Source organism: Palaemon carinicauda, chromosome 1 (genome assembly GCF_036898095.1).
Source record: "Palaemon carinicauda isolate YSFRI2023 chromosome 1, ASM3689809v2, whole genome shotgun sequence".
NCBI classification, from domain to species: domain Eukaryota; kingdom Metazoa; phylum Arthropoda; class Malacostraca; order Decapoda; family Palaemonidae; genus Palaemon; species Palaemon carinicauda.
This window is the reverse complement of record NC_090725.1, coordinates 106,434,565-106,461,152: the sequence shown is the minus strand read 5'-3', so window position 1 is coordinate 106,461,152 and position 26,588 is coordinate 106,434,565. Positions and strand designations below refer to the sequence as shown.

Sequence of the window (26,588 nt, the reverse complement as noted above, 5' to 3'; positions counted from 1 at the left end):
TCAAAGTATTGAGATGATTTTAGCTGAAAATTAATTTGCACTTCAAATGTAAATTCCAAGAAATAGACTGTCTTGTGAATACGGTATGAATAAACAAAGGGTAATGATATGAATGATGAGTCATGCAAGGGACGGTTGGACACAGAAATTCCTGGCACACCTCACTCTGAAGAACTGCATCCAGCTACGCTCTTACTGCATGGCGAGTTCCTGTGTTTATCCCCGCCCACTACCTCTGGCATGTCTTCCTACACTATCTGTTTGGTTACTATACAAGAAGTAAGGGTGTGTGGGATATGGTGCACTTCCTTGGAGCGAAGTGTGTCAGGGACTCCTGTGTCCAACTGTACCCTACTGAATACAATAACTATTTTTTGGCTCAGGCCATGTCCTGATGGAAGTTCCTTCGAAGGTAGCTTCCTAGGTATATTTGACCTACAGTGATATATCCCAGAGAATTTACCAAAGGTATCCAGAATTCTAACTCCTGGAGCGAATATCCCTTAAAATTTTATGAAGGGATATCGTGTAAAATCAGAGGACGTATTCTTGACACGTCTCATGGCTATCTACGCCCCCAATAGAGGTTTCACTTCGAGGGGAAAGAGAGGCAAGAATAAGGAGAGTCGTTCCAGAGACATCGCTCTCGACGATCCCTACTGGTCTGCAAATAGTGCGCCTATCCGCCACCGCGAGGCGCCACCGTCATTCTTTCTCTTGTAGCTTCGCTAGACCGGTGTTTTTCCCTGTTCTCTCGTGCTATTTTGGAGTATTTTGGACGCTATGATGTCTTTCCCAGCCTCATCAGCTTCTGGAAAGTTAAGTAGTATCTTTATCTTGTGTAAATGTAAGCTCTTGCCAGTTTTGCCTTTCGATTGAGATCGCAATTAACGTAACAAGAGCTGTTGCCAGCCGGATGGCGTCAGTGTCGCGGTCGTTCTTCTGTTCATTTAGTTAGCCAGAACGACCCTTTCCCGGCATTTTTACGCTTTAACAACCTTAGCTATTTAGATATTTAGCTAGGGATTCTTATATTATGTCATTGTTCTCGTGAATTTGGCTATTTATGATTGAGCCTCACGAGTGCTAGGCTTCCTAGCCTAGGCACCCTCACACTTCATGCATGATATAACCTTCCTGGTAAAGTTTTATTGAAGCACAGGCAATATTTTACACATTTTTGATATTACTTAATTATGCTTTCCTCTTCCAAGATAGTATTCAGAGAGTTTCGGTGATCGATTCTCAATGCTCCTAGGCTACTAGCCTAGGGGCTTTAGTATACTTTCATACATGTCCCCATTGCTCTTGTTTTGACTTTTAAGGGGAGACTGACACCTCCTAGACCTTCTAAGTTAATACCAATCTCTTAGGAGATTTAAGAGCAATCCCCTTCCCTCTGATTAGCCTAGGCTATTCTCAGTTTTCTTTGCTGTGAACAGAGTTCTGGCAAAGTTTTACTGAGACGTTTCGTTTTCTTTCTCCTAACCACTGAGTCGGTTTTGAGTTTAGGACGGGACATCAGAGTATCAGTCTGTGTTAGGCATCTCCCTGTCTTGGTGAAATGATTTCCCATGTCAGGTTAAGCTGCTCTTTCAGGAGGCTAGACCTCCCTAGGCCATACTTGGGGGTTTTGTATGACAATTCCCCCTTCCCTGGCCTAGCAGACAGTCCTGTGCTGGTAGACCCTAGGCTGAAGAAAGGATTTCTTCACTGCCTAGGGCCTCTAGTACGAGATTCTGCTCTCCTGTGAGTTGGTGTCCTACAGACATCCTCTCCCTTGACTAACCCAACCTGGGGAAAGGATTTCCCCTACCTGAGGTTACTTCATGAGACCAGAATCCTTTAGGTTAGGTAGTGCCTTCTGGCATTACCTTACCTATAGGACACCTACCCCCTCCCCGCTATCTCTTTCGTATTGAATGATCCAACACCCTACTGGCCGTCGTTCTACATTGACCCTAGGGTTCTTGTAGGACTGGCCTGAGGTTCCCCGTCTGCCGCCGGCCAAGCCGGCTGCCGGCGGGTATCCTCATATTCTTTAGAGTGTTCATCGGTCCTCCCTTGTACTGCCTTCCATAGCCCTTATGATTGGGATATGGTTGGGTGGAAGCCCGAATTTCATTCCCCCTTCCACTTGAACCCTCATTCCGGATGCAGGTCGGCAAAGCTGAGCCCTTCCCTTCCTCCATCCTTTCCTTTTTCTCATACTTTCTTACTGGGCCATGGCCATTGTCTGCCGGCCGGCAGTTGCCCTGCCGCCGCTTGTTGGGAACATAGTTGACCGACAACCCAAAGACATTGGACATTCAGAAACCGACTGCCGGCTGCTGAGTTGCCGGCCAGCAGCTGGCAACCCCTACCTGGTCATCAGCTGCCAACTGCCGCTGGGTCCCCTTGATGGAAGGATCCTCGGCTGCCGGCCGGCAGAACCACTGTTGCCGGCAGAGCCGCCGCTGCCGCTGCCGCCGCCGTAGAGCCATTGCCGGCGGCCTATCACACATTGTTATGAAAACAATATTTGCCTTCAATAGCCTAGACATGCCGGCCTGCCCGGCAGGTGCTGGCAGGCCTGACAGGACTGGCAACTTGTTACCAAATAGTCAGTACTGTAGCCCAAAGTTTTTCCAACCTACAAGGTGCTTCATGGGCAGCCTATTGTGAGACCATCACATATAAGAGAGTGATTCTCTCTTCCTTTAATGGTTATGATCCATAATTGTCCTTAATCCCCAATATTGAAACTGGAAGATTGGCAATTCTTAAGAATTCTACTCTCAATATTGGAGGAGGTCATAGCAATTGGCTGGACAGGAAACACATGTAGTTGTCTTTCCTACTTATAGCTTACCCTATCCAAGCTAATATAAGATATTATATGTATGTTGAAATTTGAGAATTTCACCGAATACTAATAGACTTTTCCTTTCCTTACAAGAGGAGTATCTCGAGTGCGGGAATAACTTCTGCAGGGTCCGCAGTAAGAACTTCTGCGGCCACGACATGTGCAGGGCCCATGCTCGCTGCGCAGTCACCAAGGGGGCTCTCATGTTTTGGGACCCGCAGGTATGTACCGTTTGCGAAAAACTGGTAAGAGAGGCTTTTGATGACCAAAAGTCCACTGAGTCAAGGGACGCAGCAAGGGAAAAGCTGCGTAAATGGGTCAGGGGTTTCCAGAAGAATACTTCTGGCCCATACCTTCCTAAGGAAAAGATAAGGTCTTGTCTTTTCCCTAGGGCATCTTCGGATGCAGTTATTCCCCAGGCTCAACCTGAGATTCCCCTGGTTCAGATTCCGGTAGAATCTGAAGTTTCGGATGCCTTAGAGAGCATCCAACTAGAAGACAACATGTCAGTTGTCTCAGAGGAGACCAAGAACAATCTCCTAGTGGAGGAGTTGGATCAGACGGATGACATTCCACCTGAGCCAGAAACTGAGAAAGCCGAAACGATTTCGGTGTCATCGGCCACAGTGAATGAGCCGGTGCCTTCTACCTCCTCCACTGCACCCCAACTAGATTCGATCACGAGTACTTTGCACTCGTTGCTGTCCATGGTGCAGGACATGCAACAGAAATCGTCCGAGAAGGAGGCCTCTCTTCGGACTGAGATGCATCAACTAGTTGCGACACGTTTAGCTCCGAAGAAGCTAAATGTTAAAGATCTCTCCGCCTTCTCTGACGTTAACCCCTGGAGGTACGCAGAGCACATGCCCATGTCGGGCAGAAAGATCTTCCTCTCAGAAAAACTGGGCAATGTCCCAGTAGTGGAAATTGAGTTCTGGCCCAGCAAAGGGGACTACCCGGATTGCTATGTCCGTCTCAGGACGGAACCCGCATCCAGAGAGGAAACAGAGCCGAAGGAATCTGTTGTCCTTGAACTCTCTAAGGCTCAGGCCTTATATACCACCACCTTAAAAGAGAGGGCCTTTACTAGCTCTAAGGTGCCGGCTCTCAGCAAGAAGCACCCGTCCATTGCTGATCCTAAATGTGCCTTTCCCTTTATGGACAAAGGGCTCAAGGCAGCCTTAAAGGCAGTTGAGGTAGGGAAACCGTGCCCTACACTGGAGGAGTGTAGACCCTTCTCCCTTGCCTTCCCATCAGACGATGCGGACTGGAAGGATGTCCACAACACCTTCACAGTCGGGAAGCTGGAGGCAGATATTGCCGGACGTCAGTTCGTCGAAGACCTCCCCAAGCTGTCGGACTTTCTCCTGCGTAGGGAACAGGAGATGAAAGAACGCTTAGCCGCTTCCTTGTCTCTGCAGACTGGTCTGGAGACAATGGCAAGCATTCCAGATACCCCGGACATGTACATGGTCTTCGCCAAAGCCCATCAGGCGACAGTAACTAAAGACTTGTACAACTTTATTAAAACCCAAAGGGCTTGCAGAGAGTTCGTGTTCGCCTCGGCTGCGGTGAGACACGAACCCAGGAAGCTGATAGCTTCTAACATCTGGGGAAAAGACCTCTTCCCAAGTGAAGTGGTCAAAGAGGTCGTGTACAAAGCTGCCACTGAAAATAGAAACCTTCTTTTTAAATGGGGCTTGTCCTCCAAAAGGAAATCTTCAGCTGACGAGGGTCCCCAGCCGAAGAATAGATCAAAACGACCTAAAGTGCCCTCTCGGCCTAAGCAACAACAGCAGCTTCCCGTGGCCACGGTGTCCCAGATGGTGGCACAACCACCCACTACCTTCCAACTGGTGCCCCAAACACTAGCGACTCAGTCACCAGTGTTCACCCAAGTGTTTGAAAGGCAGTCTACGACCTTTCGGCCGAAGTCTCGAGGATCCTTTCGAGGTTCCTCCAGACGCCCCTCCAGAGGTAGGGGCAACAGAGGTGGACGTGGCCAAGGAGGTAAATCCTCCTCCCAGCACTCAAAGTGAGATGCTACCGGTAGGAGGGAGAGACTTCTACTTCCGGGATCGTTGGACCTTCGATCCCTGGGCCCACAGCCTAATCAAGAACGGACTAGGGTGGAGTTGGAGCTTAACTCTACCAACCTTCCCTCAATTCTTTCAACACTCAACCCCCATATTGGAAGGATATGTTCAGGAACTCTTGAGCAAAAGAGTTATAAGGAAGGCGAAGTCTGTCAGATTCCAAGGAAGGCTATTTTGTGTTCCGAAGAAGGACTCGGAAAAGCTCAGAGTAATTCTGGACTTGTCACCACTCAACAAGTTCATAGTGAACTACAAGTTCAAAATGCTGACAGCTTCAACACATCAGGACCCTGTTGCCCAAACGGGCATACACAGTCTCCATAGACATGACGGATGCGTACTGGCATGTTCCGATCAGCCGTCAAGTTTCCCCATACCTGGGATTCAAACTACAAAGAAGGCAGTATGTCTTCAGAGCCATGCCCTTCGGACTAAACATAGCTCCAAGGGTATTCACCAAGCTTGCGAATGCAGTCATTCATCAACTACGCCTAAAAGGAATCCAGGTGGTAGCCTACCTGGACGACTGGATGGTGTGGGCAGCATCCGAAGAAGAGTGCAGGCAAGCCAACAAGGAAGTGATCCAGTTCCTGGAACACTTGGGATTCAAGATCAACTTGGAAAAATCCTGTCTGTCTCCAGCTCAGAAATTTCAGTGGCTGGGTGTCCACTGGAACTTGCAGTCCCACTGCCTTTCCATTCCATCAAAGAAAAGGAAAGAGATAGCAGGATCTGTCAGAAGCCTTCTTCGATTCGCAAGGATATCAAGAAGGCAACAGGAGAGAGTGTTGAGGTCTCTCCAGTTTGCCTCAGTGACAGATCCAGTATTGAGATCACAATTAAAAGATGCATCAGGAGTCTGGAGAAAATTCGCATCAAACGCTCGAAGAGATCTAAAAAGACCGACACCAAATCGTCTGCGATCCCTACTCCAGCCATGGTCACACGCCAAGAACCTAAAGAACAAGGTTCCCTTACAACCACCTCCACCGTCAGTCACCGTTCACACGGATGCCTCGAAGGAAGGGTGGGGAGGTCACTCTCATCATCGGAAAGTCCAAGGAACCTGGTCTCCCCTCTTCAAAACCTTCCACATCAACTTTCTGGAAGCCATGGCAGTTTTTCTTTCCCTAAAGAAACTGAAACTCCGCTGCTTAATCCACATCCGTCTGGTTCTAGACAGCGAAGTCATAATGAGATGCCTAAATCGACAGGGCTCGAGATCGCCTCACATAAATCAAGTGATACTAGCCATCCTCCACCTAGCGGAGAAGAAGAGATGGCACTTGTCAGCAGTCCATCTTCAAGGGTTCCGCAATGTGACAGTGGACGCTCTATCCAGAACCAAACCGATAGAGTCAGAATGGTCCCTAGACGCAAGATCGTTCTCCTTCATCTTACGCAAAGTCCCAGGACTGCAGATAGACCTCTTCGCAACGAGCGACAAGAAGAAGCTACCCCGGTATATAGCCCCATACGAGGATCCTCTAGCGGAAGCAATGGATGCAATGTCCATAGATTGGAACAGATGGTCCAAGATCTACCTATTCCCTCCAACCAACCTTCTGCTGAAAGTCCTTGACAAACTGAGATCCTTTCGGGGGACGGCAGCAATAGTGTCCCACAAGTGGCCCAACAGCGTTTGGTTCCCCCTGGTAACGGAACTACGCCTGAAACTGATCCCGTTGCCGGACCCAGTTCTGACTCAGCAAGTGCAGAAATTGACTGTCTCAGCTTCATCAGTGAAAACCCAGAACCTTCATCTCATGATTTTCTCGCCTTAGCTGTTAAGAAACGGTTTCGGATTTCTAGGGACAGTATTAACTTCTTATAAGAATACAAGTCAAAGTCAACAAGAAGACAATATGAGTCTTCCTGGAAGAAATGGGTGGCCTTTGTCAAGGCAAAGAAACCTAAGGAGATTTTTACGGACTTCTGTTTGTCCTTCTTCATCCATCTTCATGAACAAGGTTTAGCAGCCAATACGATTACTACATGTAAATCCGCCCTGGCCAGACCAATACTTTACGCCTTCCAGGTAGACTTTTCCAACGAAATCTTCAACAAGATCCCTAAAGCCTGCGCAAAACTTCGGCCCGCAGCTCCTCCTAAGCCCATTTCATGGTCTTTAGACAAAGTTCTTCATTTAGCATCAACCCTGAACAATGAGGATTGCTCGCTGAAAGGCTTGACCCAGAAGGTGATATTCTTATTTGCACTAGCCTCGGGAGCCAGTTAGCGAAATAGTGGCCCTCTCGAGGGATAATGGCCACATTCAGTTCACAGACAATGGAGAACTGAACCTCTTTCCGGACCCGACGTTTCTCGCCAAGAATGAGCTGCCCACTAAGAGGCGGGGTCCCTGGAGAATCTGCCCTCTGAAGGAAGAAGCATCCCTCTGCCCAGTGGAATGCCTAAAGGTCTATCTTCGTAGAACTTCAGACTTTAAGGGAGGTCAGCTTTTCAGGGGAGAGACTTCCGGTTCAACGTTATCCTTGAAACAGATTAGGGCGAAAATCACCTACTTCATTCGCAGAGCGGATCCAGACAGTACACCCGCAGGTCATGATCCGAGGAAAGTTGCCTCATCTCTGAATTTCTTCCAAACGATGTCGTTTGAAAGTCTTCGTGCTTATACTGGATGGAAGTCCTTGAGGGTCTTCTTCAAGCACTACGCGAAGCAATTACAAGAAATTAAATTTCATGTGGTGGCGGCGGGCAGTGTGATAAAACACGCTGCTTGATTACTGCGAAGAACAGTGCACTATTAGGGACTTATAGTGAAGGGTGTACATGATAGACTCGTAAGACATATCGTGTTGAGTTTTGTGTTTAAGTGATAACACTATAGACTGTTCTCCCTACACAGGTGACATTAAGCATAATAAACTGACACAAGTGCTAGGCATACTTATATGCACAGTGTTCCTAGTAACAACAGATTGTATAGCAAAACTTCATATTTCCCTTAGAGTGGCTAATGTTTTCCTTTTCAGGCAAACCCTATTTATCCTGTTATTACTGTTTATGCTTTTATGCAGAATTATTCAGCATACATTGTAATTGTTTACAACCGTGATTTCTATTTTTGTAATAAACAATAGAACGAATATTTGCGTCTCTTTCACCCCAAATATTTCATTGAATGTATAAGTCAGAGCATCCTTGACTCTTTTGATATTTAAGTAAATACCAGAACTAAGATTCATGGTGTTCCAGGCAAACAGGTAAGATCTTGTTGTACTAGACTGTTCATTTTACTGTTTAAGGTTTCTTACACATATATAAACCTGTCCGTCTCTTCATGACAGACCCGGGAGGTACAGTAATCTGCCCAAACCAATCCCATCCTAGTACAGACTATGCTTTACGTATATGTTGACACTAATATACAAACTGTTTGCTAGATTGTTCCCTGAACTCACAATCCTCGGGTTTTTTCCTCGAGTCTACCCAGACTCCCCCCTGTAGGGGGCAGGAAGCACTGACATATTTCATGATCAGCTGATTGATGTATAACGGTAACATCAAGTGTCTCTAGGTCTAAAGACCGAAGAGGAAAGATTTAGCTAGAGATGAACGGCACTATTGGAAATCCACAGATACATTAATGCTCTGGTACACTTCCATCACGACGACATGGCCTGAGCCCAAAAAACGGATTTTGAGCGAAGCAAAAAATCTATTTTTGGGTGAGGTAGCCATGTCGTCCTGATGGACCCACCCTCCTTTGGGACAAAAGGATAATGAATCCCTCCCTATAGTACTGTATCTCCAACACCTACAAAGCTGCAAAGAATGACAGTGGCGCCTCGCGGTGGCGGATAGGTGCACTATTTGCAGACCAGTAGGGATCGTCGAGAGCGATGTCTCTGGAACGACTCTCCTTATTCTTGCCTCTCTTTCCCCTCAAAGTGAAAGCTCTATTGGGGGCGTAGATAGCCATGAGACGTGTCAAGAATACGTCCTCTGATTTTACACGATATCCCTTCGTAAAATTTCAAGGGATATTCGCTCCAGGAGTTAGAACTCTGGATACCTTTGGTAAATTCTCTGGGATATATCACTGTAGGTCAAAATTTACCTAGGAAGCTACCTTCGAAGGAACTTCCATCAGGACGACATGGCTACCTCACCCAAAAATAGATTTTTCACTTCGCTCAAAATCCGTTAAATGAACTTCTGCTAATTGCCACAGAAGTACTCAGAATGCACACTCTCAGTAAGCTGGAGAAAATAAATGGTCAAATTCTTGTTGATGACAAGCGAGCTTTAGAAGAGGTAGGAGTTGCACCGACCAACTATTTGTAGTAAGAAAATTGTGTAGTGGTAGCCTGCATTAGATTTAAGAATTCCTCTCTGACTTTTGTGATTACAAGAAGGAATTTGACTGCATCAACTGACTAATTGTATTGAAGGTAGTCCTTCATTGATTATTACTATCAATACTAACTGTGCTATTATTATTATTATTATTTGCTAAGCTACAACCCTAGCTGGAAAAGCAAAATGCTATAAGCCCAGGGGCCCCAACAGGGAAAATAGCCCAGTAAGGAAAGGAAAGAAGGAAAAATAAAATATTTTAAGAAGAGTAACATTAAAATAAATATTTCCTATATAAACTATGAAAACTTTAACAAAACAAGAGGAAAAGAAATTAAATAGAATAGTGTGCCTGATTGTACCCTCAAGCAAGAGAACTCTAACCCAAGACAGTGGAAGACCATGGTACAGAGGCTATTACACTACCCAAGACTAGAGAACAATGGTTTGATTTTGGAGTGGCCTTCGCCAGAAGAGCAGTTTACCATATTTATAGTCTCTTCTACCATTACCAAATGAAAAGTAGCCACTAAACACTTACAGTGCAGTAGTTAACCCCTTGAGTAAAGAAGAATTTTTCGGTTATCTTAGTGTTGTCAGGTGTATGAGGAAAGAGGAGAATATGTAAAACTAATTGGAACAATTCATTAACGTATCTGCTACAAAGTTTAATGTTGATGGAGATTTGTCAAGTGTTTTGTCATTACTAATATCACCTTAGTGTTCAGGCCCAACACCTAGCACGGGATTTTCTTCTTTCCCACCGTTATCCTTACATTAAGGAGTCGGTTGCCTGATATGTCTTCTAATAGCATTAGGTATGGTACATGATTTGGTATAGGGTTTTTACGATTGCCTGCACTTGCAATCGTTAACTTCAGTTATTGGCGGGAGGCCTAATCTTTGACTAATTAGTTCAACTGCAAGGGAGCAGTTTCCTCAGTTATTGGCAGTGGGCTTAGCCCTTTGCTATAAGGCAAGACTGCAAGGCAGCCGCTGCCCTTTTAGTTTCTTTCTATGACACGCAGGACGTACGGTGGTAGTATTCTTACACCCCTACCACAGGGCAACTACACTTAGCACGGGGTAGTACACCCTAGTTGAAAGTACTGAACAAAGTTAAAAGTAAAGGCCATAATCCAAAAGCGTGTGGGAGGAGCAGTACTGTATGGGTTAAGGTGTACTAAAATTTACCTGCAGGTCTTGCCCTAGAATGTCATAAGAGGAATTGTTTATTTCAGCAACACACATAAAAATGTAAGACACTCATAGACGTCTGTTCACAACGAAACCATGTGAGATTTATAATTCCTTTACCTGAAAAAATCTTTGGGATAAAATAGTTTGAGAAAAGTATGTACAAATATTTTAGTTCCTTTTACTGTATGAATCCCTTGATTTGCTGATATTTATCTAAACCTTTAGTAATCATCCCAAAGCTATATATAACTAGAAGTCCTTAAGCATTGGCGTAGATAATGGAGACCGTAGGGGACCCTTTTTTAATATGCCCCAGGCCTCTAAGAGAGAGAGAGAGAGAGAGAGAGAGAGAGAGAGAGAGAGAGAGAGAGAGAGAGAGAGAGAGAGAGAGAGAGAGAGAGAGAGAGAGAGAGAGAGAGGGCCCCCAAAGCAGGGTCATGAAATAAAAGTATTCAAGTATGTATGCGTTTAAAGTTACAATTTCATTTTCAAAGTATCCACAAAACCAACCTCAATAAAACTACTTAAAGTGATTATTTTTTTTCATTAGTGGCCCCTCCCTTCCAGCTAATCATGCTTCACTCGCCTCTCACCAGGGTAAGGGGACTTAGGCCCCCAAATATCTAGCTACTTATTTTACTATAAGGGCTGATTTCCTGGTATTATTATTATTATTATTATTGTTGTTGTTGTTGGTGTTTTTATTATTATTATTATTATTACTATTATTATTATTGTTACTAGTATTATTATTGTTATTATCTAAGCTACAACCCTGTTTAGAAAAGCAGGATGCTATAAGTTCAAGGGCTCCAACGGGAAAAAATAGCCCAGTGAGGAAAGGAAATTAGGAAATGAATTAACTATAAGAGAAGTTGTGAACAATTAAAATAAGATATTTTAAGAACAGTTAAAACATTGAAATAGAACTTTCATATATAAACTATAAATAAAAAAGAGGAAGAGAGATAAGATAGAATAGTGTTCCCAAGTGTACCCTAATGCAGGAGAACTCTAACCCAAGACAGTGGAAGAACATGGTACAGAGGCTATGACACTACCTAAGACTAAAGAACAATGTCTTGATTTTGGATTGCCCTTCTCCCACAAGAGCTGCTTACCATTGCTACCATTTCTACCCTCACCAAGAGGCAAGTAGCCACTGAACAATTACATTGTTGTCAGATGCATGAGGACAGAGAAGAATGTGGAATGAATAGGCCAGAATATTCAATGTATGTGTAGGCAAAGGAACAATGATCTGTAACGAGAGAGAGGAATACAATGTAGCACTGTCTGGCCAGTCTAAGGACTAAATAACTCTCTAATGGTGGTATCTCAACGGGTGGCTGGTAACCATGCCAACCTACTATCGTATAGGAAGCCTGCTCTCTATAGAACCTAAAAAATCAGTTTATCATGTACATTCTTATGCATTTCGCATATTTCACTGCATAGCTGGTGTTTATTGTCAAATCCACATTATAGTAACACTTAGAGAACAAGAAAAATCTAAAGTTTCATCTTGAACGAAATATTTCTCATTTATCAATCATCGAATTTGAATTGTTTTACTACTGCAGTAAGCGTTAGAAGGTGATGTTTATTCGTTCCTGGTTCCTTGTGACTCTTCTTCGTAACATTTCCATTGTGTTTACACAACAATATTATTGTGGGCGCAACCGGTTTAGAGTTATGGGGTTCTTTGACTGGGCAGACAGTACTACATTGTATCTTTTTCTCTGCTTACGGTTCATTCTCCCTTTGCCTACACATACACCGAATAGTCTGGCCTATTCTTTACACATTCTCCTCTGTCCTCATACATCTGACAACAATGAGATTGCCAAACATTTCTTCTTCACCCAAGCGGTTAACTAATGCAATGTAGTTGTTCAGTGGCCACTTTCCTCATGGTAAGGGTAGAAGAGACTCTTTAGCTATGGTAAGCAGCTCTTCTAGGAGTAGGACAACCTAGGACACTCCGAAATCGAACCATTGTTCTCTATTCTTGGGTAATGCCATAGCCTCTGTACCATGGCCTTCCACTGTCTTGGGTTAGAGTTCTCTTGCTTGAGGGTACACTCGGACATACTATTCTATCTTATTTCTCTTCCTCTTGTTTTGTTAAAGTTTTATAGTTTATACTTATATTTTAATGTTACTGTTCATGAAATATATTATTTTTCCTTGTATCCTTTCCTCGCTGGGCTATTTTCCCTGTTGGAGGCCCGGGGCTTATAGCATCCTGCTTTTCCAGCTAGGGTTGTAGCTTCACTTTTAGCAACTTCTTATGGTAAATTTGGTAATTTTAAACTCATCTTTCAGATTTATGACCCTATTTGTGAATACCCTAAGCTCCCTGCTAGGATTTTGCAACATACCTTTTTTATATCTTGGTCTCTTTTCCAATTTTGGGCATTAAAATAAATGTTTTGTATTATCTTTGCACAGATCAGACACATCACCTGTATATTTTTTACCTGAAATTTCCTTTTAATATGAGCATGTTTAACCTTGCCTTCATTATAAGGATTGCCTTATCAATTTCTCTTATATAAGACTGGGTCATTTCTAAATTCATTCTTAGAATCTTGGGTTTGTTAGAGTTCTCTTGCTTGAAGGTACACTCGGGCACACTATTGTATCTGATTTCTCTTCCTCTTGTTTTGTTAAAGTTTTTATAGTTTATATAGGAAATATTTATTTTGATGTTACTGTTCTGAAAATATTTTATTTTTCCTTGTTTCCTTTCCTCACTGGGCTCTTTTCCCTGTTGGGCTTATAGCATTGTGCTTTTCCAGCTAGGGTTGTAGCTTAGCAATTAATAATAATAATAATAATAATAATAATAATAATAATAATAATAATAATAATAATCCCTTTCTTCTTACCTACAGCAGTAGTAATAAGAACGCTCCTTTGTAACGGCCCTTCTATAAAACAAGGTTTTAGTTCAAACAGGTAGTTTTAGTAGAAAATACAGCGCCAAGTTTAAATTCAATGTTGATTCTAATATCTGTCTTTATTGAAATATTGCTGGAATGGACATCATGCAAAAAGTTGTAGCCTAAGTTTATTAAAAGCTTCAATTTAATAAAATAATTGTATTACTATTAGTTATTGTTGCTGTTATACGTGTTACTCGGTTATAATTTTTCAATATTTGCTTTTACTGTGGCATTGTTTTATATACAATGAAAAACAAATATTCAAACGCTATATACCCACAGGATATAAAACAAGCTTGATTTTTAATACAGTATGATATATCATGAACCTAGTGCTTCGATAATGTGGATTTGACAATAAAAAAAAAGCAATACATGCTATGAAATGCTGAATGCCTTTGAATGTATACGATAAAATTAATTAAGAAAATTCCTGCAGAGTAACATCATGATTGCATTATTAAATTTATTTAATAAAACATTTTTTCGGGGGAGAAAGTTGCGTTTTTAATAGAACTGTTTAATTATTGTTAATGTAGAGATTCTAAAGAGTAGGGTAATCCCTGCAGTATAGGGTCAGAAAAACAGACCTTAAAGTATCATGATTGCATTATTAAATTTATCTAATAATACATTTTCTTTGGGGAAGCTGCATTTTTAATAGATCTGTTTAATGAAATTGTTAATTTGTTAAAGTACTGCTGTGTAGGTGTCCATGATGGCGTGACCAGTCCAGCTTAGCGTCTTCTAAGTCCACTAGTTATTTTTAGTATACTAGTCACCGAGTGACCGAGTTCAGTAGTCCACTCATTAACCAAGGTCATTCAACTTTTTGTTTGATATAGACAATAATACCAATATAAGTGTAAATTGGAATTCCCCCTGCCTATGCTAAAATAGGTAATAATTTGTATGTTTTTTGTTTATTATTACATACACGATTTTTCTATGTTTTCGGAACCATAGAGACGAAAAGTCTATTAATTTCAAAACATGATTCGATTTGTACTGCCGAATTGGTCACAACCATAAAACACTATAAAAGTCCAACTCTGTGTTACATTATAAGTTATGGTGAGACATAAAGTCTTATTCTCCCAGTGATATCAAATGAATAAGTACCTGTTTTAAGTTCTGTAGGTGAGATTTTTCTGTACCTGTGGGCATGTTTTCCCGGTAAAGTTTTACTGTATTACTTCCAGGTCCGTAACTATAATAAAACTGTTATTTTATCAAGTTGGACGTTTATTTCAGTTTTAAATAGTTTGACAGCCAATTATAACAAGTCTTCTTATTTTATTGAGGTGGCCATTTATTATATTTAGGGTTGTGGTGGCCTGATGGTAGTGTCCTTACCTGGTGATTGCCAGACTGGGGTTTGAGTCCCGCTCATACTCGTTAGTTCATTTGGTCGCTATGACCTCACTTTCCTTGTGAACTAAAGATTGGGGGGGCGGTGTTTGGGGGAACCTATAGGTCTATCTGCTGAGACATCAGAACCCATTGTCTGGCCCTCCTTGGTCCTAGCTTGGGTGCTGATCATACGTAATATGGTTAAGTCTCTAGGGCATTGTTCTGCTTGATAGGGCAGTGTCACTGTCCCTTGCCTCTGCCATTCATGAGTGACCTTTAAACTTGCCATTACTAGGACAACCTATTATAAAAAAAAGAAACTCCTTTATAGACCTGTATGAATTAAATGGATGACATAATTTGGGGAAACTTGATTTTTTGAGACTTGAAAAATTGGGTTACACATTTTTAAATGTCAATAATACAGAATATTTGTAAGAGGGAAATTATAGGCCAGTTTTGTTACTTTGTAGAATGGGGGACACACCCTATAACGAGTGCTAATAGAGCATTCGCAATCTTTTCTTTTTTACCACATATGATAGCGGCCACCTGTATATATGATGACGGCTGACTAAGAATACGGCACTAGGTAAGGACATGTCTTGTAGGTTAGGGGGGAAGTTTAGGTTAGTTGGTGTCCGTTTTTTATGCACGCTGGAGAAACTGACCGCTGATATACAAAGGCTCCTTTACCACAAATACAGCCTAGATGAATACAGCCCATTTCAATTTAGTTATATTTGCAAATGTTACCATTATTCTATTTATATAAGTTTATATTTACTAACAATAGATTTTAATGACTTTGAAATGGAAAAGAAAATAAGTGTTATAAGAAAATATTACTTGCATATGTGGTCTCAAAAAATGAAACTTTTCTTTGGTGGGTAGCAATCATGTTTTATACCTTAATGGTAAATTTCAGTGATTCAGAAAATTAATAGCCTACAATGATATATATGTATATATATAGATAGATAGATAGATATGTATAATCATTATCAGCTAGTCCATTGTAGGACAAAGGCCTCAGACATGCCCTACTCCCACCTGTCTATAGTCTTTCTATGCTAGTCAATACCTGCAAATTTTCCTAGCTCGTCAATCCATCCTCTCCTCTCCCTTTTGTTTGCAAGCTCTATATAACGGATTTTGAAGCAAAGCGAAAAATCTATTTTTGGGTGAGATGGCCATGTCGTCCTGATGGAAGGTTCCTTTAGGCAGCTTTCTAAGGGATATTTGGCTACAGTGATACTCCCAGAGAATTGACCATAGGTCTAAAGAATTCTAACTCCTGGCGCGAGTATCCTTAGAATTTTAAATATTTAACTTAGCCGGTGGATATATATGAAGATAACGTCTCCGACAGTCGGCAGATTCAAAACTCGCGGGCGATCACTATGCTGGTTGGCAGGGTGTACACTAGCGCCAACTGTCGGCAGGATACCAAATATATTCCGATACCATTCAGTTCTTCTCTGCCGATTGGAATGTCAACATTGGGGCCTTGCTCGCGCTTAACCTAAAAGTTTTCTGCAATTGGTGAAGTACTTGTAATGGTTTTTTGGCTATCATTGTGCTGGAATTTCTTTGAATTATCTTGAATCCCTTTTTTGATTTTCTGTTGATGAACTTTGCTTGTTTTTGGATCTCGTTTTTGAATTTTCCATAATGGCTGACCCTTCTCCTACTGACCCCTCCCCGGTTTATCGTAAATGTTCAAAAGACTGTAACAAGCGCCTTCCAAATGCTTCCATCGATCCCCACTCTATTTGTGTCAATTGTAGAGGCAAAACTTGCCAATTAGGGGATCGATGTGAGGAGTGTGTGGTTTTGTCGGAGTTTGAACTTTTGGAATATGAGAAATACACTCGAAAACTCGAGAGAGATAGGCGTAGGCATAGTTCTTCTCGTTCGCTTGAATTGTCCTCTTCCCATGCCCCTGAACCTTTTCCTCCCCCTGTAGTGGTAGTTTCAGAACCCCCTACATGCACTAATGAACCTTCTCTTAAGGATATGTTAAAAGCAATTCATGCCTTGGGTGAAAAGGTCGAATCGCTGGCCTCAGACAGAAATCAGCTTATGTCTGATGTCAAGATTTTAAAAAGTGAAAGTGATAAAGTGAAAAGTGGTAGGAATTTGTTCAGTGTTAGTGTGGAGGGTTCGTCTGTTCGTGCCTGTTGCTCACCCAGTCCGAGACCGCTTTCAAGCTCCCCATCCCCTGGGAGAAGGAATGTCACAAGACCAAAGGTAGCAATAGGCGTTAAACAACGTACAGACGTTCCCTCAGAGGTTACAGTTGTTGCTCCTCAAGCACGTCCTTACCATAAGAGAGGCGAGACTAAGTTCTCCTCCTCTTCTGATGATTCTTTTGCTAAGAAAAAATCCTGGCGTCAGGTTTCGAGACCGTTGAAAAGAAAGTTAGTTAGTTCAGAACAGAGTATCCATCCTGGCTGTAGTCATTGCAGCAGCCCGGAATGTATTCCTTCTTCAGAGGAAGGTTCTCCGATTAAGTGACCTTATATAACGTCTTCTTTTGTAGCCCCGGAGGCACCTTCTAAGAGTCACGATCCCGTTGTGCTTTCTGGTCGTTCCAGACGTGACCTTAATTCTGCGTCTCTCGTTGTTAGTGATGACGTTTTTGAACAGACATTACCGAAATCTAGGTCTGTTCCGCTTGAGTAACATCCTAAGCTTATTGTTTTGCAGGACATGCAGTCTAAATTGTCCTCCCTTATGCAGGCCTATGGTCCTGCTCCTGTTCGTCAGGAACCTTTGCTTGCTGTGCGCCACGGTCCTACTAAACGAGTGTCAGGTCTTCAACCTTCTAAACGTGAAGTGGTGCGTCAATCCGATGTTAACCCCAGTGTAAGCTTTACGGCTAAACAAGATTCTGAGCGTTTATCTAGACGTGAAATTGAACGTCAGTCTGTTCAATCTAACCGCGATCTCGCACTGCAGTCACGGCAGTCTCGCTATGACTTTGAACGTCATCCTCCGCAGTCACTACATGATGTCGAACGACAGTCACCGCAGTCACGACGTGACGTTGAGCGACAGTCACAGCAGTCTCTACGTGTGACGTTGAGCGGCAGTCACCCCAGTCACGACGTGACGTCGAGCGTCAGTCACTGCAGTCACGGCGTGTAGTCGATCGGCAGTCACAGCAGTCACGACGTGACGTCGACCCTCCTGCCTTAACTACTTCTCAAGTTACAATGGATGTAGGATGTCAAGCCTTACCTTCGCTTCATTCGGAGATTTCTCCTTTTCGTAAGGATTTAATTTTGTCGGACAAAGTTTTCTCTGAAGAGGAAATCGATGATCCTCTCGCTTCGCTACTAATGCTTCTTTAGGGATCCTTTCAGAGGAAGAAGGACCTAAGATTGGCCAACAATCTCTTGATTTTAGAAAAATCATGGTTATTTTTAAAGAAGTTTTTCCAACTCAGTTTGTTTCTGCTGCTCCTCGTTCGCCCCCTTCTGAGTTTACGTTAGGTTTGACTGCTGCAACACCTTCGTTTACGAAATTAGCTCTCTCTCGCTCATCCAAGAGAGCCATGCGCTTACTGGGAGATTGGTTGGCAACCAGAAGAAGCTTAGGAAAGTCTGCCTTTGCTTTTCCTCCTTCTAAGTTAGCGTCACGTTACAGCGTATGGTATGACATGGGAGAAGTTCTCGGCTTAGGAGTACCTGCCTCTGCCCAGGGAGACTTCTCAAACCTGGTAGACTCTCCCCGTCGTCTTGCCATGCGACGCTCCAAGATTTTATGGACCCCTTCAGAACAGGATCATCTTTTGAAAGGAGTATTTCGTGCCTTCGAGGTTTTTAATTTTTTGGATTGGTCCTTAGGAGCTTTAAGCAAAAAGTTTTCTCCCTCGGACATTGAGACTAGCATCCAAATCGTGTAGTGTATGGACAAGGCCATTAGGGATGGTTCCAACGAGCTTGCTGCTGTTTTCACTGCGGGGGTTTTAAAGAAAAGGGAATCTTTATGCTCTTTCCTTTCTTTAGGAATTACCCCGTGCCAGAAGTCTGAGTTGATGTTTGCTCCTCTGTCAAATACTTTGTTCCCACAAGATCTTATCAAAGATATTGCTTCGTCACTGGCGCTGAAAGATACGCATGACCTAGTGGCCAAAACAGCACGCAAAGTTTTGCCCCCTTCCTTTACCAGCGTCAAACCCAAGTTTGATATACCAGCCTCAAGATTTATTCCTTCCTTTCGTGGCAGAGCCTCCAATAGAGGCACCTCTCGACCTGACGGAAGGCGAGGTAAGAAAAGAGGATCCAGGTCCTCCCGTGGCAGAGTCTGACTGTCCACGGCTTCAGACAGCAGTAGTTGCCAGACTGACAACTTTCTGGCAAGCTTGGGAGAGAAGGGGAGTTGATCAATGGTCTGTACTTTTATTAAAGGAGGGCTACAAAATCCCATTTGTACGGAAACCTCCTCTTGTAAATACTCCAAGAGACCTCTCTCCCAGGTATCGAGAGGAAGCAAAGAGGCAAGCCTTGCATCATCAGGTGTCTCTTTTATTAGAGAAGGGGGCAGTGGTGAAGGTCTTGGACCTTCAGTCCCCAGGATTTTACAACCGTCTCTTCCTGGTTCCGAAGAACTTGGGTGGCTGGAGACCAGTGCTAGATGTAAGTGCTCTAAACTTATTCATTGTGAAGACCAAGTTCACGATGGAAACTACAAAATCTGTTCTAGCAGCAGTAAGGGAAGGCGACTGGATGGTCTCCCTCGACCTCCAGGATGCGTACTTCCATATCCCAATTCATCCAACCTTCCAAAAATATCTAAGGTTCATGCACGGGAATGTAGTTTACAAATTCCGAGCACTGTGCTTCGGCCTCAGCCCTGCTCCTCTTGTTTTCTTGTTTTTACAAAGCTCATGAGAAATGTAGCAAGCTTCCTACATTCATCAGGGATCAGAGCCTCCCTTTATTTAGACGACTGGTTGATCAGAGCGTCGTCCTTCCACCGCTGTCTGGAGGATCTCGGGTGGACATTGAACTTAGCCAAGGAGCTTGGTCTCTTGGTGAACAAAGAAAAGTCTTAGCTGACTCCATCCCAGACGATTCTATATTTGGGGATGTAGATACAGAGTCAAGTTTTTCGGGCCTTTCCGTCGCTCACAAGATTGGAGTAAGCTCTTTCAAAAATTCATCTCTTTCAGAAAAAGAGCAAGTGTTCAGTAAGGGTTTGGATGAGCCTCGTAGGAACCCTTTCATCATTAGAACTGTTTGTTTCCCTGGGAAGACTCAACCTGCGTCCTCTGCAGTTCCACCTAAACCAACATTGGAACAAGTAGCAGGGTTTAGAGGCTACAGTGAACCCTCGCTACTTCGCGGTTCGACCATCGCGGATTCACCACTTCGCGGGTTTTTTCCATAACCCATATATATATACATATCGCAAATTTTCCAGAAATTTCGAAAATACTGCGATATCTGAAGACCCCAAATACGATATTTCGTTACAGTGAACCCTCGCTACTTCGCGGTTCGACAATCGCGGATTCACTACTTCGCGGGGTTTTCCCATAACCCATATATATATACATATCGCGGATTTTCCGGAAAATTCGAAAATACCGCGAAATCTGAAGATAACCAAATACGATATTTTGTTACCTGTAATTCCATTAATACTGTAATTAGTAATATCTGCTCTTACTGATTGTTCATTGCATTACATATGATATATAATTCAGCACAGAAAGAAATAAAACACGAAAAGAGAATGTGATCATACGATAATTCAGTACGTAGTAAAATTAAATCGAACATGAAACGCAAATCAGATGCAGTCATACCATATTAGAATGGTGTGTACTGTAATGGATGTGCTTCTTTTCCATGAATCTTTTGTATGTATACGTACGTAGTACAGTACTGCATCCAATAATATTCTTTGTTGCAAAAATCACATTTCGAATACTGTAAGCGTACGAGAGAGAGAGAGAGAGAGAGAGAGAGAGAGAGGCGTAAAATAGCGTACGTAAATTTTTATTATTATTGTTATTATTATTATTATTGTTGTTGTTGTTAATAAAATTATTATTGTTATTATTATTAATCATTATTATTATTATTATTACTGTACAGTATTATTATCATTATTTATTATTATTACGGTATTGTACTTAATCTACGTACGTTCAGTATGCGCGGGGGCATCTTCTATGAGTAACCAACGCGCCATAGTACTAAGACGGGTTGTGATTGGTTCAAGCGCTGATAGATGACGAATCAAAACTCAAGTTTTGTTATCTAGCCTGTGATTGGTGTTTTGCCCGCATCTTCTACCCGCAGCATCAAAGTTCTCGCGGGGCTGCATCGTTCACTTTCTCTTTCCGCGTATTGCTGAGTAGACGTTCTTAACTTTGTGAAGTTTAATCTGTGCTGTGTGCGACTGTTTTAAGTTGAACTTTTTGTTGAACTTTCTGTTACAATGCCTCCCAAGCGTTCTGCTTCTAGTAAGGCTGGTAGTGAGCCTAAACGCCACCGAAGGATGATGACGATAGCTGAGAAGGTTACGCTTCTCGACATGTTAAAAGATGGTAGAAGTTACGCGGCCGCCGGCCGCCATTTTGGCATCAACGAATCCACCGTTCGCTACATCAAGAAGGACGAGGCGAACATTAGAAAGACTGCTGCAATCACCTTTAGCAGATCAGCGAAGCGAGTCGTTACAACGCGTAATAAAACGATCGTACGCATGGAAGGTGCTTTAGCTGTGTGGATTGCCGACTGCCGGAAGAAGAACATAGCGTTGGATACGAACACCATCCAAACAAAGGCTTTGAGCTTATATGAGAATTTTGCTGCAAAGGAACCTAAAGAGGACGACGGCAACCATGCTGAAGATGATAATGATGCAGATGATCCTCAACCAGGGACATCCACTGATTCCCAGCCTCAAAAACGTTTTTCCGCAAGCAAAGGATGGTTCGCGAAGTTTCAGAAACGCTTCGCCCTGAAAAGCGTTTCCCTGCATGGGGAGTCTGCTTCCGCTGACACTGCCGCTGCTGAAACTTACGTGAACCAGACTTTCAAGAACATTATCGCTGAAGGTGGATACAAGCCGGAACAAGTCTTTAATATGGATGAAACCGGCTTGTTTTGGAAGAGAATGCCGTCGCGAACTTTCCTGTTCAAAGAGGAAGCCAAAGCCTCTGGCTTTAAGGCATTCAAGGATCGCGTTACCCTCGTGATGTGTGGCAATGCTGCTGGATTTTTGTTAAAGCCGGGGCTTATTTATAAGTCGAAAAATCCTCGCGCTTTGAAAAATAAAAATAAGAATCTCCTTCCCGTGTACTGGATGCATAATCAAAAAGCATGGATTACGAAGATGCTGACCTCCAACTGGTTCCACCAGTGTTTCATCCCGCAAGTCCATGAATATCTCTTAGAGAAGGGCTTGCCATTCAAGATCCTTCTCCTTATGGATAACGCTGGTGGACACGCAACTGACCTGTCGCGTGAGGGCGTTCAGGTTGAGTTCCTGCCACCCAACACCACGTCATTAATTCAACCAATGGACCAGGGGGTTATCAGGGCGTTCAAGGCCCTCTACACGAAGAATACCTTGACGGACCTCGTTGTGTGTGTGGATGCTGCCCAAGATGACGAGGATGAAGACTTCAACTTGAAGGCGTACTGGCGGCAGTACACCATAGCCACGTGCCTGCAGAATATTCAAAAGGCACTTCAAGAGATGAAACCTGCAACCGTAAATGCGAGCTGGAAGAAGCTGTGGCCCGATATTGTTTACGACGACAAGGGATTTACTCCGTCGGAAATCCAACACTGCAATACGGAAATCTGTGCAGTTGGCTGCCATAATTGGGGGTGACGGGTTTGGCGACATGACGACTGAAGACGTCGACGAGTTGTTGGACTGCCATTCCCAGCCCCTAACTGACGCAGACCTCAAAGACCTGACGAAATCGGCAAGTGAGGAAGAGAGTGAGGGTACCCAGGAAGAGACCCAAGAAAATGTCGAAGAAACAGGCTTAACATTAGAACGGCTTGCCAAGTTCTGCAACCATATGAAGGAGGCGAAAGAAATGTTACAAGAGTGGGACGAGGATATGGTTCGCTCGATGCAATTCTGCAACAAGGTTGATGACATCACGACTCCCTACAGGATGCTCTTGGATCGAAAAAAGAAGCAGCGGCAACAACTTCCGATCACAATGTTTTTCCAGCCTCGCAAAAAAGAGCCAGTTCCTCCTGCTAGTACGCCTTCGGAAGAAATTGAAGAAGTTGAAGAGGTGTCCCAGGAAAAGACACCTCCGTCTGAAGAGACGTAAAATACTATCATTGACTGCACAGTAGAACACATCATCAGCTTCATCATCATCATTTCTACTGTGCAGCAAATTCATCGCCATCGTCATTCAAGTTTTTCTTGAACTTCTTTCGTGGTGAGTACAGTAACAATCTTTATTTTTTACTTTAACCTGTTTTATAGTTTAGTAATGTACGTACTGTATGCATTAAGTTAAAGGGAAGGTTTTAAAAGTCTACATGTTGTAACCTATCATATTTTTTTTGTTTAAAATTTACATTTACGTACGTAAAACAATCTCTCTCTCTCTCTCTCTCTCTCTCTCTCTCTCTCTCTCTCTCTCTCTCTCTCTCTCTCTCTCTCTCTCTCTCTCAAATTGTTTTCCTGCTTTGCTACGTACAAGTACTGTATAATTTATATTTGTAAGGTAACATATTTTGTAAATGCTTTTACTGTAAATACTGTATGTACTGTATCATTATTTATCACTATCATCATGCGCGTTAAATGCCTTGTTTGTTCTGAGCGTGGTTGTTTACTGAGCGTACACGCCGTCGTTTCAGGCGGCGTCATAAAGAAAAAGATTTCATTTGGAAGTCCTAAGAAAAATACGTAAACTAAAACATTGGTAATAAAAAAATCAACATACAGTACTGTATAATCAATATAATCGATGCAAAAACTAACCTATACGTACATATATGTGTACACTAAATGAGTTTGTTTCTTCATTATGATCAGAGATGAACGTAAACAAAACATTGGTTGCCATTTTTTATCGTGCTTTTTAGGTGTTTAGGAAACACATGATATAAAATCGCCTTTAATATTTGTGCCTGTTTTAGTTTAGGGTGCTGTAGTACATGCATTAAGTGTTCTGTACATTAAAGGGTGGTTTGTTAACAGTACTACGTACAAGGGAAGGTTTTAAAAGTCCGAATATACATGTTAAATAAATAGGTAAATATGCTGTCACTACTTCGCGGATTTTCACCTATCGCGCCCGCGTCTGGAACCTATCTACCGCGATAAACGAGGGTTCACTGTACCTGTAGTTCCATTAATACTGTAATTAGTAATATCTGCTCTTACTGATTGTTCATTGCATTACATATGACATATAATTAAGCACAGAAAGAAATAAAACACGAAAAGAGAATGTGATCATACGATAATTCAGTACTGTATACAGTACGTAGTAAAATTAAATCGGACATGAAACGCAAATCAGATGCAGTCATACCATATTAGAATGGTGTAAGGCTGCTGTTGGCTACTACTGTACTACAAATGTAATGGATGTGCTTCTTTTCCATGAATCTTTTGTATGTATACGTACGTAGTACTGCATCCAATAATATTCTTTGTTGCAAAAATCACATTTCGAATAAGCGTACGAGAGAGAGAGAGAGAGAGAGAGAGAGAGAGAGAGAGAGAGAGAGAGAGACACACACATCCCACAACAAAAGCGTAAAATAGCGTACGTAAAGCTATTGTTATTATTGTTATTATTATTATTATTGTTGTTGTTGTTATTAAAATTATCATTATTATTATTATTATTATCATTATTATTATTATTATTATTACAGTATCATCATTTATTATTATTATTACTGTACAGTATACTGTACGCAGGGTATCTTGTACTTTGAATTGGTAACCTACGTAGCATATAAGACGGGTTGTGATTGGTTCAAGCGCTGATAGATGACGAATCAGAACCCAAGTTTTGTAATCTAGCCTGTGATTGGTGTTTTGACCACTTCTCCAACCCGCAGCATCTCTTTCCGCGGTCACTTTGTCTCCCGTCGTATAGCTGTGTAGACGTTGTTAAGTTTGTGAACTTTAATCTGTGCTGTACGCGACTGTTTTAAGTTGAACTTTTTGTTGAACTTTCTGTTAAATCCTACTGTACAATGGCTCCCAAGCGTTCTGCTTCTACTAAGGCTGGTAGTGAACCTAAACGCCACCGAAGGATGATGACGATTGCTGAGAAGGTGACGCTTCTCGATATGTTAAAAGACGGTAGAAGTTTTGCGTCCGCAGCCCGCCATTTTGGAATCAATGAATCCACCGTTCGCTATATCAAGAAGGACGAGGCAAACATTATAAAGACGGCTGCAATCACCTTTAGCAGATCAGCGAAGCGAGTCGTCACCACGCGTAATAAAACGATCGTATGCATGGAAGGTGCTTTAGCTGTGTGGATTGCCGACTGCCGGAAGAAGAACATAGCCTTGGATACGAACACCATCCGAACAAAGGCTTTGAGCTTGTATGAGAATTTTGCGGCAAAGGAACCTCAAGACGACGATGGCGACCATGCTGAAGAAGATGATGATGCAGATGAACCTCAACCAGGGACATCCACTGATTCCCAGCGTCAGAAACAACTTTTTTCCGCCAGCAAAGGATGGTTCGCGAAGTTTCAGAAACGCTTCGCCCTGAAAAGCGTTTCCCTGCATGGGGAGGCTGCTTCGGCTGACACTGCCGCTGCTGAAACTTACGTGAACCAGACGTTCAAGAATTTTATCGCTGAAGGTGGATACAAGCCGGAACAAGTCTTTAATATGGATGAGACCGGCTTGTTTTGGAAGAGAATGCTGTCGCGAATTTTCCTGTTCAAAGAAGAAGCCAAAGCCTCTGGCTTTAAAGCATTCAAGGATCGCGTTACCCTCGTGATGTGTGGCAATGCTGCTGGATTTTTGCTAAAGCCGGGGCTTATTTATAAGTCGAAAAATCCTCGCGCTTTGAAAAATAAAATCAAGAATCTCCTTCCCGTGTACTGGATGCATAATCCAAAAGCATGGATTACGAAGATGCTGACCTCCAACTGGTTCCACCAGTGTTTCATCCCGCAAGTCAGCAAATATCTCTTAGAGAAGGGCTTGCCATTCAAGATCCTTCTCCTTATGGATAACGCTGGTGGACACGCAACTGATCTGTCGCATGAGGGCATTCAGGTTGAGTTCCTGCCACCCAACACCACGTCATTAATTCAACCGATGGACCAGGGGGTTATCAGGGCGTTCAAGGCCCTCTACACGAAGAATACCTTGACGGACCTCGTTGCATGTGTGGATGCTGCCCAAGATGATGAGGATGAAGATTTTAACTTGAAGGCGTACTGGCGGCAGTACACCATAGCCACGTGCCTGAAGAATATTCAGAAGGCACTGTAAGAGACGAAACCTGCAACCGTGAATGCGAGCTGGAAGAAGTTGTGGCCCCAGATTGTTTACGACGACGAGGGATTTACACCTGCTGAGATTCAACACTCTGTAATACACAAATCTCTGCAGTTGACCGCGATAATTGGAGGTGACGGGTTTGGCGACATGACGACTGAAGACGTCGACGAGTTGTTGGACTGCCATTCCCAGCCGCTAACTGACGCAGACCTAGAAGACCTGACGAAATCGGCAAGTGAAGAAGAGAGTGAAACGCAGGAAGAGACCCAAGAAAATGTCGAAGAAACGGGCTTAACATTAGAACGGCTTGCCAAGGCCTGCTACC

General features: G+C 42.8%; 1 protein-coding gene across 4 annotated transcripts in view; it reads left to right on the top strand.

Moving 5' to 3' along the window:
- The window catches only part of Aprt (adenine phosphoribosyltransferase), a 161,056-nt gene that overhangs the window by 8,831 nt on the left and 125,637 nt on the right, over positions 1 to 26,588 (top strand). The window contains exon 1 of one of the 4 annotated variants that reach the window (XM_068383845.1): positions 14,173 to 14,315. The exons of 1 other annotated variant lie outside the window; for it this stretch is intronic. The gene's annotated coding sequence lies outside the window, so the exon portion shown is untranslated. Of the gene's footprint in view, positions 1 to 14,172; positions 14,316 to 14,424; positions 14,556 to 26,588 lie in introns of those variants that run through there. 2 more of the 4 variants (XM_068383856.1, XM_068383848.1) reach the window with 2 other exon arrangements.